This window comes from Helianthus annuus, chromosome 10 (assembly GCF_002127325.2).
Source record: "Helianthus annuus cultivar XRQ/B chromosome 10, HanXRQr2.0-SUNRISE, whole genome shotgun sequence".
NCBI lineage: Eukaryota > Viridiplantae > Streptophyta > Magnoliopsida > Asterales > Asteraceae > Helianthus > Helianthus annuus.
The window spans coordinates 127540393-127560515 of NC_035442.2; the positions used below are offsets into that span (position 1 = coordinate 127540393).

The 20123-nt window shown below is 33.8% G+C and overlaps 5 non-coding genes across 5 annotated transcripts; 3 read left to right on the forward strand and 2 right to left on the reverse strand.

Annotated features, from left to right (window-relative positions):
* Positions 1-6926: 6926 nt before the first annotated feature.
* TRNAP-UGG lies at positions 6927-6998 on the forward strand. Its single transcript has one exon. It is a non-coding gene; the product is annotated as a tRNA-Pro (tRNA).
* Positions 6999-8664: 1666 nt separating this feature from the next.
* Positions 8665-8736, forward strand: TRNAP-CGG. The gene has a single exon. It is a non-coding gene; the product is annotated as a tRNA-Pro (tRNA).
* Positions 8737-9217: 481 nt separating this feature from the next.
* Positions 9218-9289, forward strand: TRNAP-AGG. The gene has a single exon. It is a non-coding gene; the product is annotated as a tRNA-Pro (tRNA).
* Positions 9290-10369: 1080 nt separating this feature from the next.
* TRNAG-UCC lies at positions 10370-10441 on the reverse strand. Its single transcript has one exon. It is a non-coding gene; the product is annotated as a tRNA-Gly (tRNA).
* Positions 10442-10819: 378 nt separating this feature from the next.
* Positions 10820-10891, reverse strand: TRNAG-UCC. The gene has a single exon. It is a non-coding gene; the product is annotated as a tRNA-Gly (tRNA).
* Positions 10892-20123: the final 9232 nt, after the last annotated feature.

Genomic DNA, 20123 nt, shown 5'->3' on the forward strand with positions numbered 1-20123 from the left:
GCATTATGTAATATGAAAAGAGTTCTAAACGACTCGTGGTTGAACTCTATAGGCAAGGAAACCGGGACGTCAAGCGGACAAGCCGGGGGTGATACACGTTTGAAGGGAGCGCTTTAAAGGTACGTAACTTGTGGTTTCGTTACATTATGCATAAACATTGGTCATAGTTATGTTAATGATGTTGTAGTGTAATATACGAGTTTGGTATGTCATTGAAGTGACGAAGCTCACTCGACAACCAAATGGGTCAAAATAAATGTTAGAACATGTTTGGAATGTCAATGAAGTGATGTAACTCACTCGACAACCAAACGGGTCAAAATAGTTATTTAGATATGTTTGGTGATGATAAAGTGAAAATAGTAGGGTTTGGTATGTCATTGAAGTGACGAAGCTCACTCGACAACCAAATAGGTCAAAATACTGGTTAAAATAAGTTTGGGATGTCGTTGAAGTGGTGGTTTACACTGGAAAACCAAGCGGGTCAAAACAATGTTTTAAACCGGTAGAGTTTGAAGTGACTTGAATGTCACACAATGAATGGGTATTAGGAATGCGTAAGCCGAGAAACGGACATGCTAAATTTGGTTTAAATGAATTCCTTAGTTATGGGTGGAAAGTTTAGAAAAATAACTTTGTAGAATTTTCTTAAACGCGCATGCTTGAAAGGTTGACAATAAGCACGACGCTAATGCGTGTGCGAACCTTGTGATGGGAACGAAACACTAATGTTTGATAAGCCCGGGAATGGGTCAAAATGTTTAGAAATAGTTAGTGATAACAAATATGTAGTGTATCTTAAAACTAAACGGGTCGAATAATTGTAAAAAGAAGAAGAAGAGAATAATTTATAAGACATTCGCTTATAAACCGGGTTTCGATGCAAACAAGGATGGTAAACAGATCCGTATTTTAATTACGGACGCATAGGAAAAAGAATCGTGCAAATCGGATAAGTAGATTGAAAGTTATGGCACTTTAAAGTTAGAATTTTGCTAAAAATTGCATCTGGGCAAATGCAGCATCAAAAAGACAATCATTCTGTCGAAACTAAGGTGTCGTGTCACTCGACCATGATCCGGAAACACTGTCGCGTAGCGCGACCTGGGTCACGGCCCGCGAAGAATTCACCTAAGTCTCTCGCGGCCGTGAGAGACATGGTTGCTGGAAATTTTGTTTTCGCTTGTTTGTTTGATCCATTTATTTCGTTTGAACTGTTATTTAACTATCAAAACTAACATTTAAGTTGGTTTGATCTTAGGTTTATATCAAGAGTCCTGGATGAAGATCAAGCGACGGACATGTACTGAACACATGTTATTTAAAGCTTCCGCGATGATCTTATTTTGTATTAACTATAAGTGATTATCGTAAACACTTAGAATTATATTTTGAAATGTTTCTAAACATGTATAAATGTTAACTTGGAAAGGTTTTTGTAAGGACGCATTTTCACATAAAATGCGTATTTAATATTATAAGTGTGTTATAATGAGACGGGTGTTACATTATTTCCAAAACTTTCGAATAAAATGTTACCATGTGAGACTTGTGCTTTGGCAAAAAGCCATCGACATACTTTCAAACCTAGTAACACCATAGTTGATGCCCCTTTTTCATTAGTCCATGCCGATGTATGGGGACCGCCTAAAGTAATTGGAGGTCAAAACTTTCGTTATTTCTTACTATTTGTTGAAGATTGCACTCGTATGACATGGGTCTATTTCTTGAAACATAAATCTGAGGTGTTTGACAAATTCAAAATTTTTTATGTCATGGTTCAAACACAATTTCAACGAAACATCTAAATTCTTCGATCAGACGATGGGGGGGGGGGGATTTGTTAACACTGCCATGAAACAACTATGTCAAAACAAAAGGGATAATCCACCAGACCTCTTGTTCTCACTAGGGCTGTGCAACAGTTCAGAACCGGACCGAAACGAACCGGAACCGTTAATTGCTAAATTTAAGAGCCGGAACCGAACCGTATTATGACGGTTCCAGTTCGGTTCCGAACCGGTTAAACGGTTCTCGTGTAAACGGTTCTCGCGAGAACCGGTTGACAATTAAATCCTAAAATTAACAATTCAATGGAAACGAATCAAACCATTTAAAACATTAACTAAGAATTGCAAAATTCAAAGTTCAAACCAACCAAAATAAAAGTAGCAAATCAAAAATAAAAATTTCAAGCCATAAACAATCTCTAAATAAAACTATTACAACCATCGTGTTGACAATTAAAACAAGCGATGCACTATTTATATACACATTTACAATTCGATCAACATTGATTTGATTATTTTTGTTCAATTTTTATTTTCACATACAGAAAACTATATGTATCAGAAAGCAAACATCTATAAAGAACATATATGCAATCATAAAAAAAAGTCATGTAGAATAGCGTACCTGTATTTGCAGGGCATTGATGGAGATGAACTTGTATGATAGCAATTAGGGTTAGGGTTGAGAGATGGAGAATACTTAGAAGATGAAAGATAAGATCGTGGAATGAATATAAAAAGAGGGAATAAGAACTAGGATGGTCGTATGATGTTGAAAAGCTCATTAATAAAATAGGGTTTTAAATATTTATAATCCCAACTAGTTCTAGCGGTTCTTTAACCAGAACCGTGGTTTTAACCGGAACCGAACCGGGAACCGTTTTTACCCAAATTTAAGAACCGGAACCGGACCCTATATCCAAAAATACGGTTTGGATCTAGCGGTTCCGGTTCGGTTCCCCGGTTCTGGCGGTTCTGAACCGTATACTGTTCAGCCCTAGTTCTCACACACCCAAGCAAAATGGTGTTGTTGAGAGGAAAAATCGTATCCTTTTAGAAATGACTCGAGCATTTCTAATTGAATCCCACGTACCTAAATCTTTTTGGCCTGAAGTTGTTTCCACAGCTAATTATGTCATCAATCGCCTCCCAACTAAAGCACTAGGACTAAAAACTCCTTTACAAGCCATGTCTAAATTTGTGAAACTCCCCCCACCTCTTACCCTAGAACCTCGAATCTTTGGGTGCTCAGTGTTTGTTCACATACCCAAAAATGACCAAGTAAATTAGATCCATGTGCCGAGAAGTGTATTTTTTTAGGCTATGGAGTAAACCAATATGGGTACCGGTGCTATAATCCACAGAAACGCCATGTGTAGACCACCATGAATTGCGACTTCCTAGAAACAGAATATTTTTATAAACCCCAACACAGTGGTCAGGGGGAGAAGGAATATGAGGACGCACTGAGTTGCCTAAACTGGTCTCCTTCATCAGAAATGTCGGAAGAAGTTGATCGAAGTACTGAAGATGAGTCACTTCAACACACATCAAGTAGTACTCCCCTAAGTGTCACTCCAGATCCTTCCAACCTAACTCCTGAGGCAGGCAATTCTCAAATTCAAACTCATGATACCGTTGCCCCTAACCATGGTGAACAGGAAGTTATACTAGAACAGGTTGAACAACATGACACAAGCCAACAAGCAACTAGAGAAAATGATTTTGTTCCAGAAACGCCTAGGGAAAATGAGCCGGAGGATGATTCTGTTCCAGAAACACCTAGGGAAAATGAGCTGGAGGATACAACAGAAAAATATGAGCTACCACCAAGAACAAACAGAGGAGTCCCTCCGAAGAGATATTCCCCACAAAAAGAAACACGGAGATCCAGGTATCCAATGACAAATATAGCAACAGGAAATCTTTCTGAAGAAGCTAAAGCATTTGTTTCGTCTCTCTACTCCAAACAAATTCCAACTACTGTGAAAGAGGCCCTGGCATCAGAAGATTAGAGAAATGCTATGAAAACAGAGATGGAGGCATTGGTGGAAAATGACACTTGGGAAAAATGTGTTCTTCCTCAACAGAAGAAACCAGTGGGATGTCGATGGGTGTTCTTAATCAAATATAAATCTGATGGAACTGTTGAAAGGTATAAGGCTCGGTTAGTAGCCAAGGGCTACACTCAGACGTATGGTATCGACTACTCGGAGACATTCGCCAGTTTGATGTGAAGAATGCATTTCTTCATGGGAAACTAGTAGAAGAAGTCTACATGGAGGCCCCGCCAGGGTTTACTGAGGGATTTAAGGAAAGAGAAGTCTGTCGATTGAAGAAATCCCTTTACGGATTGAAACAGTCTCCCCGTGCCTGGTTTGGAAGATTTACAATTGCAATGAAGAAATATGGTTACAAACAGAGCAATTCAGATCACCCTTTGTTTCTCAAACACAAAAATGGTCGTGTGACTTGTCTGATCATATATGTTGATGACATTATTATTACATGAGACGATAAAGAGGAAATAGAGCAACTAAGAAAAAACTTATTCACGGAGTTCGAAATGAAAGACTTGGGAAGATTAAAATACTTCCTTGGGATCGAAGTTCTGAGGTCCAAACGTGGGATTTTTATTTGTCAGAAAAGATATATTCTTGACTTACTAGCAGAGGTAGGAATGATTGACTACAAACCAGTAGATACACCAATGATGGTGAATCATGGGCTTCGGATAGAGGAAGGGGCAAAGCTGACAGACAAAGAGAGGTACCAACGATTCGTGGGAAAATTAATATATTTGTCTCATACTCGACCAAATATAGCTTACGCAGTCGGAGTTGTTAGCCAGTTCATGCATCAACCGCAAATTACACACTTGGAGGCTGTGTTAAGAATTATAAGGTACCTTAAAGGAACAACCGGACATGGAGTTCTCTTTAGACCTAATGGGCACTTGGAAACCACGTGTTATACGGATATTGATTGGGCAGGAGACAAAGGAGACCGGAGGTCAACGTCAGGATACTTTACGTTTGTAGGAGGAAATTTGGTCACCTGGAGAAGTAAAAAACAAAAGGTAGTATCATTATCTAGTGCCGAAGCAGAGTTTCGAGGAGTGGCTCGAGGTTTAGCAGAAATCTTATGGATACGGAAGCTCATAACCGAAATTGGATTCCCACCAACTCAAACAAGCAAGATAATGTGTGACAATAAAGCTGCTATTCAGATATCAGAGAATCATGTTCAACATGATCGAACTAAACATATAGAGGTGGACAGACATTTCATCAAAGAAAAACTTGAAGCTAATATCATTGAACTACCATTTGTCCGATCTGAAGACCAACTAGCGGACATTTTAACCAAGGCTATCGGAAGCAGAATTTTAAATAATTGCTTTGACAAGTTGAATTTTGGAAATCCCACTATTCAACTTGAGGGGGAGTGTTAGAAAAAAGGAATGAATTAGAAGTTTGGGGGATCAGTCAAAGATAGCAACATCATCTCCCAAAATTGAAAGATCCGTACAGCTCATTGCCAACCTAATTTCCAGCCAAAGACTTTAATTATTTCCTTCTCTATTGTCTTGTAACCTCTTATAAATTCCAAATTCCTGTGTTTTTCTTCCAATGTATTACAATCGAATATCTCAATACAATCTCTTCTATTCCTTTTTATCTCTATTACTTGACAACAGACCGTATACATTACAATGACGTAAGAACAAGCTACAGACACAAAACTGCACCAACAATTATCTTCAACTTTGAACCGCCACCACGATTTAGCAAGCATTACTAAATTCACATCTCGCAAGGACATCCCCTATACTCAACCGGTGCAGTGACGTTCAGTCCTACGCAACTTTTCTAACTCATCGAAACAACAAATTTAGTGAGAAGAGAACTAAGAAAGCAAAAAATTTCATATAAACTGCCAGCAATAGTTACAACTCAACAATGTAAACTGCCAGCAATTATCACAACACCCAAATATTTACAACTCAACAATGTAAACTGCCAGCAATAGTTCATGTCTAAAATGCCACTACTTTTTTCTACTTCAACATTCTAGTACATATATCATCCAAAGTCAACTCTGACTTTTGCAAACAAGACTACCTCTCTCTAAGACTAGAAGGTATGGGGGTCGGCTGAGGCCCGGCTAGGACCGGCGCCGGTCCCCCACACCGCCCCCCCTCCCTCCCGTCCCGTCCTCACCAGCAGCCCACAGCCGAAGTTGCCGGGCCTCCTTCTTCTTTCTTCTCTCACATATACCTATACATACATACATATATACACACAAAGGGGTTCATCCTCCACCCCCTAGGTCCATCCCCTCCAAGCCACTCCTACGTGGCGGTGACGTGGCGGCCCATCCTTGGAGGACTTGCCTCCTCCATACCTTCCACTCTAAATATGATCTCATATGCCACAAACATGTGCTTCTAGATCTAAAATGATTCTTTCAATAAACTCAACTCATGACAAGGATATGTAACTTCCTACCTGATTAGGCAAATGTACCTTCGTTATTTTTTGCCAACATTCTTAGGCACCAACTTGGTGAAAAGTTAAGAACTGCATTACCAGAATAAGAAAACATAAACCACCATGTCAAACTAATTCTGTTATATTCCTTGCAGAAAAGATTAAAAGAGAAACACAGTATGATTATTTGTGAAAATGCAAAAATTGTGGATCATAAGTTGCAAACTATCATCTAAACTATACATGTACATATATACTAATACTTGTTAGGCGTCGGTCATCAAACTAGAGTAGGCTCACGCGGAAGCGAAACAAACACACACACACGCTAGCAGAAAATAAAGAACATAAGAATTTACGTGGTTCGGTCAAGGCGACCTACGTCCATGGGTTGCAACTGGATATAACTTTTATTACATGCTCTTTTAATTACAATTACATTATGGATATATCTAGAACAAGATCAAGGTTAACTCCTTAGTCAACAAGTTAACTAAATGAGCCTAATAACTAGGGCCGGCTACCACAAAGCCTACGAACCCAACAATACCTTCGTAAACAAATGTATGATTGATATATATAATCCAATATAAGTGTGGCCTCTAAAACATACAAGACAGATATATTTAAATAGATAACATCAGGGCATTTGGTCTAGTGGTATGATTCTCGCTTTGGGTGCGAGAGGTCCCGAGTTCGATTCTCGGAATGCCCCCCTTTTTGACAAAATCAACTCATTTTATTAAATTTTCCATGTGTCGATATTTTATTTTATTTTATTTTATATTCTGCTACTAATGCAGACTGAAGACTTTCTGAAACAGATCTGTGTATAAAAGTATATGCTTATAGATCTGACATAATCCTTTGTCTATGAATTCAAATCATGAATAGGGAACGCTTAAAATATATATATTTTTTTGAACAGAGGCTATTTTATTCATAACTCTTAAAATAGAACAAAGGGGCCAACAAGAAGCTGAGGATCCCGACGAAAGGAAAAAAAAAACGCATTACATAATAATGTCCTCCATCTCACTCGATCAAGCCCGCTGAACGGAGCTCGAAACTTCAGCCACATATACGACTCTTCCTTGATCTCAGGGCCGGCCCTGAGAATTCATGTACCCTGTTCGAATTCGAAAAAACGTGTCCTTGGGCCTTAACGAAATTGGGTATTGGGCTCACTAATGGTCTAAATCTAATGCAAATAGGCTAATAACTAATCTAAACTATAAAAATAGTTTTGTAAGTGGGCCTATGTTGGTGTTTGTATGGGTATACCCTATTAATTTATTTATTTATTTTCACATATACATATCGGAGTTTTTTTTTTAAATAACGTGCCCTTCGAAATAGCGGGCCCTGGCCGGTGGTCCTCCCCGCCCACCTTCAGGGCCGGCCATGCTTGATCTCCTCCACCACGCTAGGAACTCTAAACGGGACACATTCGAAAACTAACCAGTTTCGAGCCTTCCAAATACTCCACACTGTAGCGTAAAGATAACTTGTATAACATTTTTCCACTTATTCGACCCCTTAATATTGTTTAAGCCATTCACCATATCTGACAAGGATTCCAGATTAAGGACCATATCTGACAAGGCTTAAAAATACATATCTAACGACAATAGGCAATCATAAACTAAGAGTTCAAGGTGATTCTATCTTTTCAGAAGATAGTATGATATGCCACCATTTATGCAGATACAGTTGTAAATAGATATATATATTCAGGGGTGGATCTATGCTACTTTTGTGTGTTCACAGGAACTCATTCGGTTTGGAAAAAAATAGTGAAAACCTTGTATGATTTGAAAAAAAAAATAGTGAGAATTAGTGAGAATCTACCAAAAGGAACCCAGTAAAAAAGGTTCTTAGATCCACCACTGTATATATTCATAAGCGCACTTGTGTGTTTGGTATATGCAAACGTCTGCTGGAGAGTTGCCTCTTCACTTTCTTCACTTTAGTGGTTTAAAACTATAGTAGTTGTTCGATAGTCGATACATCTCTAAACTGTGGCATATTTGATATTAAATTAAAGTTGGCTTAAAGTCAAAAGCACATAACACATATCTGAACCTAAAATCTGCCATCAATGAGATGTGAGTTTTCAGTCATGGCAAAATGTTATTGTAACAGCATTATAAAGGTCAAAACTAGTTTAAAAGCACTGATAATAAATAAAAGCAGACATACAAAAAAAAAAAGCTTCAAAATGTTTGTTTTTCTTTTTTAATTTTGCATAGTTTAAAATCATAGCTATTTTATCTTCATACAAGTAGTAGTCATCAAGTGTAAATGCTTGCATAATATACCGAAGTCATTACAATACATAAATTATAATTTATAAGACAGGCGATATAAGACAACCAAGTGGGCATTTGGTCTAGTGGTATGATTCTCGCTTCGGGTGCGAGAGGTCCCGAGTTCGATTCTCGGAATGCCCCATTCTAAAATTATGTATTTTTTCAATGGCATTGTTGTTATATATATAAAGCAAACTCAACTTGGCATTTTAAATAAAATCTAGCAACTAAAATATTCTAAAACACATGAACATAGATCTGACAAGATTCTTTGACAAAAGATACAACTCATGGTTATGGAAGCTTTTATTTAGCTTCGGTTTATTTACCAAAACAAGCAACCCTGCGTAACAAGCAACCCTGCGTAATTGATCTAAATCAGAAGGTGATATATGGTGAAAAAAAATTATTATATGTGTTACATCAGTACATATGCATATGTTTGCATGTATGTATTCTTCAAAAAAAAAATGTTTGCATGTATGTGTTCAAAAGTCAAAACTAGTTAATTGTGCCTATTAATTTCCATATAGATGAAGTGAAAAACTGTCAGCTAATCTTCAACAAACTGCACTAACTATATGACTATAAATACAGATAACAAATATTGTTACAAGCAAGTGGGCATTTGGTCTAGTGGTATGATTCTCGCTTAGGGTGCGAGAGGTCCCGAGTTCAATTCTCGGAATGCCCCTTTTTTGTAACTGCTGCTAGCTTATTTTGGCTTTTTGTTTTTGTTCATACAAAGAAATTAAAATTAATCACTGCGAGTAGTTATTCTTCACACTTTTTATCTATGGCACAAACCGCAAAAACATATAATTATAGGAAAGCAGATTCATGTATATACTAACTCGAAATCTGTGTAAACATTTTGAACTACAATAACTACTATAAACTATGAAGATTTACATAAAGTCATATCATATGAGCCATTCGGTCTAGCAGTATGATTCTCGCTTTAGGTGCAAAAGGTCTCGAGTTTGATTCTCGGAATGCCGACCTCAAGCAACTACATTCTAAATTATTTTAAGTTGTCAGTACGTGGTTCGGTATAAACTGACCTACATCCACAGTGACAACTAGGTTATTCTTTATTAAAGTGATAATCAAATTACAAGAATACAAGTACATAGATTATATTTATAGAAACTAATTAAGGTTTAGAAAACTTGTTACCCAAGTTAAGCTCTTGTAGGGCCACAAGGTCTGTGAACCCAACAAGAATCAGCAAAAACCGCGTTGTTAGTTCAACATTCAGCAAAAAAGTCCGTTACGTGCATCACCAAAAACTTCTACAATACCATAACTTCCTATAGTAATTCAACCGCATCATCGGTTTTCTTTTCAGTTTATCTAAAATTTCAAACATTCTGAATCACACAACGTTATGTGCCACTTGCTTATCACCTCATGACGCTAACAGTTCAGTAGAATACATATCGATGACAAACAAGCACAAATGCATATATATAGCAAGTAACTAACTAATTTCACCTAACCTTACTGACTCTGTGCTGATAGATATATAAATAATGATTGCGATACACTTGTCTTCGAATCCATTTATACCTAATTTTACGACTAATGCATTGTTATACATAGCGTTCAACAAAAGCTAATGAAACTTAAACCGGTAACAACTTAAAATTTAAAAATAGTTTGTTTCGCCACTAAGGATTTAGCAGAAAATTAAAAGATTGATTCTAACCTTTTAGGTCGATAACTGTCGACCGTAGCTGAGGAAACAGTGGAGGAGCTGAAAAAAAAAGAGTGCGTTTGCCGGGAGTCGAAACCGGGTCTATTGCTTGGAAGGCAATTATCCTAACCGTTGGACTACAGACGCTGGTGTTGTTTTTGTTGCTGTTAGAGGATAAAATTGTTTGCAAAAAGAGATGAAGATATGCTAAGGTCGGGTCTGAGGAAGGTAGGATGTAGACAGTGTTACCTCTACCCCGTAGGAATAGAGAGACTGCTGACTCAATTGTAGTTTTGCATCAAGCCTTAGACAAAAGGTACATAACACTCAATAACCAGAACAAAAGTCGATTAGTGCATGTACCCGTTTGCCGTTCCGGTCATATCAATAAATCAAGAAAATTATGATTCATTGAACTTTATTCAACATCGCGGCAAACGAAAAGATTCAACTTTAATTTCAGCTGTTAATTTTGTGACTTCAAAATAAAATTTTAAAGTTGTAATTTCAGAAGAAAAAAAGAAGTGCGTTTGCCGGGAGTCGAACCCGGGTCTATTGCTTGGAAGGCAATTATCCTAACCGTTGGACTACAAACGCTACTTGTGATATTGTTTCTGCTAGAGGATATTTTTTTAGTTGCGAGGCATAATCCATATGATTTATGTTTATTTTGGCCATATGTATCATATCATGAAAGTTATCTTGTTACGAACGAAATTGGTAATCAAGCTTAATTAGCGAGAAAGATTAAACACGAAGAAAAATAGAGAAGGGAGATAATTCTCAAATCTATTGGCTCATCCATACTGTAACAACTAATTTGTTTACATGCACCCTCAACTATATTACAATTACACTTAACCCCCTATACTATTTGTATTGTAACATATCTAATGATTTTTCTAATGTATTCAACCTTTTTATATTCTCTTATTGAAAACTTTATTGTTGTAAATTTGTAATAGTATGGTTATTTAACCAAGATTGAATAAAACAAAACTAAGGTTTTATAAAGTTGATGTAGGCGGAAATATAGCAGGATTGAGGTGATGATGAGGAGCGGAATTAAACTGACCAACTGGAAGTTATTGTTTACTTCAAAAATCCAAAACGAATGATTGATAGTGAAGCTTTTATGAGGTTGTAATTTAAGCCCGCTAACAATGAATAAAGTCAGATCGGGCATATAGTTTAACGCTATAAGTGTCCTCACGAAACTTAATGTAAAAATGTGTATCTTTTAATCAATAACACGTTCGAGATTGGACATGCAACACTACCTTTAGATTGGACAAAGGGAGTCTCATAATACCCTTATATCAAGGATGTGAAGCAGACCTATGAGTCTATAAAAAATTTGCTTACCCATACCATGACATGACCTCGCATATCATGTATGCGAGGTCATACACTCATACCAACCAAATGACAATAAAGTATGATTATTTCATAAAATAAAAATTCTTAATTGTTGTGCATTGGGGTGAATAAAATAAAAAAAAATTGATGTGATATGAATTATTCTTGATTATGTTCGACTAATTTTTGATATACAGTTTGATTTATGAAAGCTTTTGTATAATAACGTTAGAAACTTACTTGCAAGAAATAAACTTTAAAGGGTAAATTACTTTTTGAGTCCCTGTGTTTTAGTGGTTTTAACAATTTGAGTCCAAAATTAAAAAGTTTAACGACCTGAGTCCTATAAGCATTTTCTTTAACCATTTGAGTCCTTTTGAGTCCAAATTTTAACCTTTTAAGTCCAATTTTTGGACTCAAATCGTTATAAAATGAACAAAATTGGACTCAAAACGTTATAAAATAAAAGACTAGGGACTCAGGACGTTAAACTTTTTGATTTTGGACTCAAGTGGTTAAAACCACTAAAACACAAGAACTCAAAAAGTAATTTACCCAACTTTAAATGCAACAAACATGACTTTTTGTTAAAAAAAAAAAATAAATAAAGAAAAAAACACTCTGACCTTGAATTGTCATAAACTGATGAATTGGTGCCGGTGAATAGAATTACCAGATGAGCCGATTTCCTTTTTGATTATCCAAAATGTTTCCGCAATAGATAACCATAATCATAACGGATAAAATGATGTGGAAGGATATCAAGTCAATTTGGTAGTTCTCTCAGGGAAGTGTATGGGTCTGTTTTGGCTTAAAACCATAATCATAATTGAGATGTCGGTAAATAGATAACAGTAGTCATAACTGATCGGTTATGGCGGTTTTGATTAATCGATTTTGAAAATTATAGAATAAAAAATTCTTATATGATTACCAAGCTACCTACATAAACCAAGTTCGGTATAAAATTCGGTATAGAAATCAAAATTTCCAATATTGGTTAAAACACCATTTACAGGCAAAACTCGAGAGAAAATGACTGCCTTGCCAAATTGATATTTCAAAGACATCGATAACACCTAAACTTGACTATTGGAACACTCATTTAAGCTTGGAACCAACGATTTGTACCTCATTAATTTGGATCATATAAAAAAATCAGGCACTACACATTTGTCTTTCTTGTTTTGCATCCAAACACCCTTATAAGGGAAAGTAGGTTTGGAAAATTGATGCATAGGAGCCATCACATCAGGATTATTTTGTTACCAACCTACTTTTATCTTAACATAAAACTTATGTATGGTTAATGTAAAACATAAATCCATTGTATAAACTTAACATTAAAAGTTTGGTTCGGTTTCGGTTATATCGGTTAACCAGAGCTTCATAACCGTAACCATAACCGTTTGATCGGTTAAACAAAGTTTCATAACCATTAGTTAGGTCGGTAATCTGTTAATAGTGGTTCGGTTATATTGGTTATGGTTCGATTATCAGTTATCATAGTTAATTGGGGAATTGGCCTGCAATAATCTCACCTTAGAATATTCCCCCCACCAGTCCCACCTTTCACATATTTTTCCTACAATGGTCCCCCGTTAAAAAAACTTAACGGAGTTAAGTTTTTTTCCAAATTACAAACAGATTTTTTTAGGGCTTTTGATCAGAACGATGATACAAGTCCATTGATGTAAAACTTACTTCGAAATGGTGCTCCAAGTGACTTGATTTTGGTTAATTGGAAATTTAAACACCCGAATTGAAGCGTCGTTTTTATCGTTTGGAGCACCGTTTCGAGCCAAATTTTACATCAATGGACTCGTATCGTCGTTCTAATCAAAAGCCCTAAAAATCTGTTTGTAATTTGGAAAAAAGCTTAACTCCGTTAAGCTTTTTTAACGGGGGACCATTGTAGGAAAAATAGGTGAAAGGTGGGACTAGTGGGGGAAATATTCTGAGGTGGGATTATTAATGGCCAATAAGGTCTAGGTGGGTTTATTACAGGCCAATTTCCCTAGTTAATTTGCTCACCCATAGTAAGGCTTACAAATGTAGTTTATATACATAAGCGTATTAAACAATCTAGGGGAAGGTTCATTTGAGAAGAAAATTTAATTAAGAAGAAAAAGAACAAATGGTAATTTTGTAAAACATTAAATAGTTTTTCACTTATCTCATTTATTATCATTTTTTACTAATTAATTAGTCATAAAGACTATTATCCTCCACACTAACTTTTTTTGCTTACACACATCAAAAGTTATCCTACATATTTCGAAATTATCATACACATTGAAATTTATCCTACACGACTTGTAACTTATCCTACACAACTCGTAATTTATCCTACACTTTGAATTATTTTATTTTATTTTTTTGAAAAAATATGTATTTTGAGGATAAGTTACAAATTATTTAATGTAGTTAGCTATTAAAAAGGAAGACTACAAATTAATGACCTATGTAGATTTAACAATGTACCCATACAGTAACATTAATATTTATATTAAATGAAGTAAAAATAAAGCATTATTATTGGTTGAAATTTTTTTTTTTATTCTTACAAAAAATTTCTTCTCATTTGAACTCTAATCTATCCTCAACTAATGTTGTTAAGTATGTGGCTTAATATTCCCCGCAATCTAAGGAGGAGAGCAACTTATAGATTGAGACATAAAAATGTAAATCTTTGTGTTGATAGCGTCGTTGTGAAGATGTTTGCAAATTGATCCTATGTTGATATGAATTTTTCTTTGTGCAACTTTTTCTCTTACAAAGTTTGAAATTACATGTTTTGTTCTAACATAGAACACAATTTTAGTCATAAGAAAAGTTGCACCAAGATTATCACACCAAAGCCTAGAAACATCTTTTCTATTTATTCTAAGCTCCTTTAAAAGAGCTTGTAACAGGTCTACTCACTAAGACCCCCCGTAGTGGGGCGTTTTTTTTTAAATTTAAAAAATAACGCCCAAAAACGCCCGGAACCCATTACATGGGGCGTTTTTAGCGTTTTTTTTTTTTTTTTGAAAAAAATTGATTCAACGTGGTTTAAACAACGCTCAAAATTGCATGAGACCATGTTGACTGGCCAATCGGAGTGGTCCAACTAGTAGTTTTTTTTTTAACCTCCTCTCTATAAAAAAATAATTGTTTAATATTGGAAGGGGCGTTATTGGGCATTATTCCCACTACGCCACTTTTACAATAACCCTCAATAATGTCCCATGCTAACTGGACTGCCACGTATCGCAAAACGCCCCATGATGGAGGCATTATTGAGCTAAACCACTACACATGGTCTAATAGGGGTTTATACAATCCATCCACAACTATTACTGTTCTATATGTGTCTTAATATTAATGTGAGTTATAAACGAGCATTTATATATTAGTTCAAGAGTTGTATGTCTTTTTAAGGTTTGACACCATCTTATCAATAATCAAATATTTATGTGTTAAAAAGTATATTTTTTATAAAACATGTATGGACTTATACAAATAGGGGGTGGGATGCGGCATAAGAGCATTCACATCCATTCCACTAAATTGTGTGAGTGGGGTTTTTATAATATGAAGAGTATAAAAAGTGGTTGTGAGTAGAGGAGAGAGAAAATGTTACTGTTCATCTGTATATTTGAAAAGACACTGTTCACCTCCTATAATTTTTTAATATATTTTGAAAGTGGTTGTGAGTGAAGGAGAGAGAAAAGATAATGATAAAGGTATAAAAATATATTATTTATTTGAAAAGGAGAGAGAAAATATAGTGTATTTTAGTGTAATTTAGGGTGGAAAAAATGGTGGAATAAATGTGAATGCTCTAAATAACAATTAGTGAGAGAAGTGTTCGAAGTGAAAGCAAAAATCTAAGGGGTGACATTTTCGTAATCCCACCTACCTAATAAATCAAAATATATTTTTTGAGTAAACTGCTAAAATGGTTCATAAGGTTTTTGTCACTTTTGACACTTTAGTTCAAAATTTAAACATTTTGAATCTGGGTCCCTGTGGTTTCAATTTTATTGCCATTTTCATCCAAAATCAAAATCTGGTCAGATTTTTCAGTTTCATCAAGATTTTTTTTTGTCTTTTTCCTTCCTTTTAATGAAGGGCAAAATGGTCTTTTAACGTTATATTATAACAAATTAAAAAAATGTAACCATTTTGCCCTTCATTGGGAGGAAAAAAAAAACTGGATGTTCACTGAAAAATCTAACCAGATTTTGTTTTTAGATGAAAATGGCAACAAAATTGAAATCAAAGGGACCCAGATTCAAAAGGTTTTAAGTTTTGGATTAAAGTGGCAAAAGTGACCAAACCTTAGGGACCATTTTGGCAGTTTACTTTTTTTTGGTCATTTTGTCACTTTCTTAGAGGATGCTTATTTAGCTCTTAAGGAGGCTCTTACTGGTTCAGCACTTAATGGTTAAGATTGTTTGTTTCGTGAGCAGATGTCTGAATGATTCAGATATTTGCTATGAATAATTATGCATTTTACTGAGGGGCTATTTGTTTACCTCTTAATGAGATTCTTAATGGTTCAGACCTCTTACTGGTTCAACACTTAATGGTTCAAATTGTATGTTTTGTGAGCAGATATCTGAATGGTTCAGATATTTGCCTTTGAATGGTTAAGTTTATACAGAGTCTGAATGGTTAAAACCTCTATTCTGAATTAGTCAGACATTTGCTTCTGAACGGTTAAACATTATACTGGCTCTTAATGGTTCAGACCTCTTACTGGTTCAGCACTTAATGGATCAGACCTCTTACTGGTTCAGCACTTAATCATTCAGAAATTACCAAACAACCCCTTACTGATTTAGCACTTAATGGTTTAGACTCTTATTTGTTCAACACTTACCCATTTAGAAGTTACTAAACAACCCCTTAATTTTTTTTTCACTCATCTCTTTTCTAGCCATTCTCACTGTAATTATATTTATTTGTTTAATTTAATAGTCTTCACTAATTTAGAAAATCACCACGTTAGTGTCCCGGTTTATTGATTTAGGGGCTGTTTGGCAACTTCTGAATGGTTAAGTGCTGAACTAGTAAGATGTCTGAATCATTAAGTGCTGAACCAGTAAGAGGTCTGAACCATTAAGAGTCAGTATAATACTTAACCGTTTAGAGGCAAATGTCTGACCAATTCAGATTAGAGGTTTTAATCATTCAGACGCTGTATAATTCTTAACCATTCAAAAGCAAATGTCTGAACCATTCAGAAATTTGCTCGCGAAACAAACAGTCTGAATTATTAAATGCTGAACTAATAAAAGGTCTAAAGCATTAAGAGGTTTATTAAAATGTTAACAAACAACCCTTAATTTAATAGTCTCAACTGATTTAGGAGACCACCATATTAGATAAAGAATGTTTGAATTAAAAAAATACATATCAATGTACTTTTTTCATGTGTCAGACTATTTTGTTTTATCTTTTAAACCTTTAGTTCTTACATGCCGACAATTTTTTATTTGTTATCCTTGGGTCTCTATTCTCCATACCATAAATTTACAATCAAAATGAGGTGTTTACTATTTTGATTAGTTGTTTACCAAATGCTAAATCATGAAGAATAACGAGTTTAACCAAATAACAACCAAGAAGATGGGATTCACAAAAAAAAATTTAAACTGTTTTAAATGTTACACGTTTTATTTATAATGAGTCATACCATGTTTAGTTATTATTATTTTTTTTTGAACGATAATTTTTTTAACACGATAATTCCAAATTTACCTTAAACTTACAAGGATTTGAACTAACAATTTCACATTTATATTAGAGGATACCATAGACCAATAGATTATGGGTACATATTTACTTATTTAACTTACTAGGTTAGAACCCCGTGTATTACACGGGTTGAATAAATATATTTTTATATACCAAATAATATATTATATATATCTTTAAAAATCTTGTTTATTACACGGGTTGAATAAATACAATTTTATTTATCAAATAAGAAAACAATATATATTTAAAAATCTTGTTAATTATATGAGTTGAATAAATGTAATTTTATATATTAAATAATAAAAAAAAATGTTGTATTTTTAGAAACCCTGTGTATTGTACAGGTTAAGAAAAATTAATTTTATATATTAAATAATGAAAAATGTTACATTTTTAAGAATCTCATGTGTTATACGGGTTGAGCAAATGTAATTTATATATCGAACAATAAAATGTTATATCTTTATATACTCTATGTATTATATGGATTGAATAAATCTAATTTTATATACTACATAATAAAAAAAAGTTATATTTTTAAAAACCCCGTGTATTACACGAGTTACATAAATGTAATTTTGTATGGTAAAAAATAAAATTGTTATATCTTTAAAAAATCTCGTTTATACACGGGTTGAATAAATTTAATAAAAAATTATATCTGGTGACTACTTTTCTTGGTGTACGTAAATACGTAATCTTTTTTCACATGATTTGCCTCCTACAATTTTTTTGACTCATTAACATTAATTAATTTTACCTAAGTTATTTCTAATCTCTATATTCTTAATGATATTTTCCTAACAACTTATCCATTTTTTTTTCTGTCTATAGCTCCGTTTTAATCTCCAAAATAACATCTTTAATTTTACTAAATTATTTTATAATATTACCCACTCCTTTAGAGAAATTATTATTATTAAATCTGATAAATATTTTAAAATATTAGATTATCTCCTATACGAATTGTTTAAATTTATATTAAGTTTAATTTTATAATTATCTTTTAACTGATGGCTTCAATGAATGACATGTGTTCCTTTATTGGTTTCTTTTATTATATAGTATGGGCGAGCACTAATGTCACACTACTGTCAGCGACCACCGACACTGAAGTTGCGGTGTTAATGCGAAGAAATTAATGCAAAAGTTACAACCACTTAAAGCCTAACTATCCACATGGAAATACCTCCTTATTTCTCAAATAAATTTGCTTTCTATATGATTGCGAAGAAATTAATGCAAAAGTTACAACCACTTAAAGCCTAACTATCCATATGGCAATACCTCCTTATTTCTCAAATAAATTTGCTTACTATATGATTAAGTATATTTATTAAAGAGTTAATTGCCCGGATGGTCCCTGTGGTTTCACGTTTTTTCACGTTTAGTCCCCACCTTTTGAAAATAGCATGTATGCTCCCTATGGTTTGTCATTTTGTTACCCGGATAGTCCCCAAACATTTAATCTGGGGAGTATCCGAGTAACAAAATGACAAACCATAGGGAGCATACATGCAATTTCCAAACTAACTCAGGGACTATCCGAGTAACAAAATGACAAACCATGGGGAGCATACATGCTATTTTCAAAAGATGAGGACTAAACGTGAAAAAACATGAAACCACAGGGACCATCCGGGCAATTAACTCTTTATTAAATTATATTTTCATATCAAAGTAATGAAAATAATAAAGAATAACGGTAATTCGATGCTTATCCTTTGATTTATTTTATTTTATTTTATTTTTTTCTTAAGCGAGCACTCATTTTGTTTTTTAATATGTTAATATTATATCAATTGATTAATTAATATGAGTATATCAAAATAAAAAGCTTTTTAATCATTATTTAAATATTATAAAAGAGTTATCGTTATAAATTATTATAATAATTTATTATTATTATTATTATTATTATTATTATTATCATTATTATTATTATTATTATTAAATCTGATAAATATTTTAAAATATTAGATTATCTCCTATACGAATTGTTTAAATTTATATTAAGTTTAATTTTATAATTATCTTTTAACTGATGACTTTAATGAATGACATGTGTCCCTTTATTGGTTTATTTTATTATATAGTATAGATATATATAATAATATTAAGTATGAAAAGGTATGAAATTACAAAAGTAGACATCTTCAATGAATGACACGTGTCCAAAATCAGGTTTCTTTTATTATATAGTATAGATGTAACACATAAGATTCTCAACTAATAAATCACGCTATAACAATATGAAGTACAATAGAAATAATTACTTATAAAATTTAGCATAACTATTATCTATAATACAATAAACAAAGTTTGTGAGCAGTGATTTGATCTTTTGACTTTTTTTTGTGTTTTTTGAGTTTTTGTTTTTTATACTTTTATTATTCAATTTTCAGCATTGACAATTACACCCTTTAACTTTCTAAAGACTTTTTAATCTAGTTTTATGTGTTTTGTTTTATGTAAGCGTCAGTATACATTCAAGTTTATTTACGTTCCGACATACATTTTTCTTAGAATGAATTGAGTCAAATATAATATGTTCTTATGCTTATTATTATGTACATTTCCAGTTGGTTTACGTTTCAACGTAAATTTTCTTTGGATATATGTCAGGTCAAATACAATAAGTTTTCGTGCTTATTTTTATTTACGTTTTCAGTTGGTCTACGTTTTGGAGTAAATTACAATTAGCAAGTTGTGTGAATAG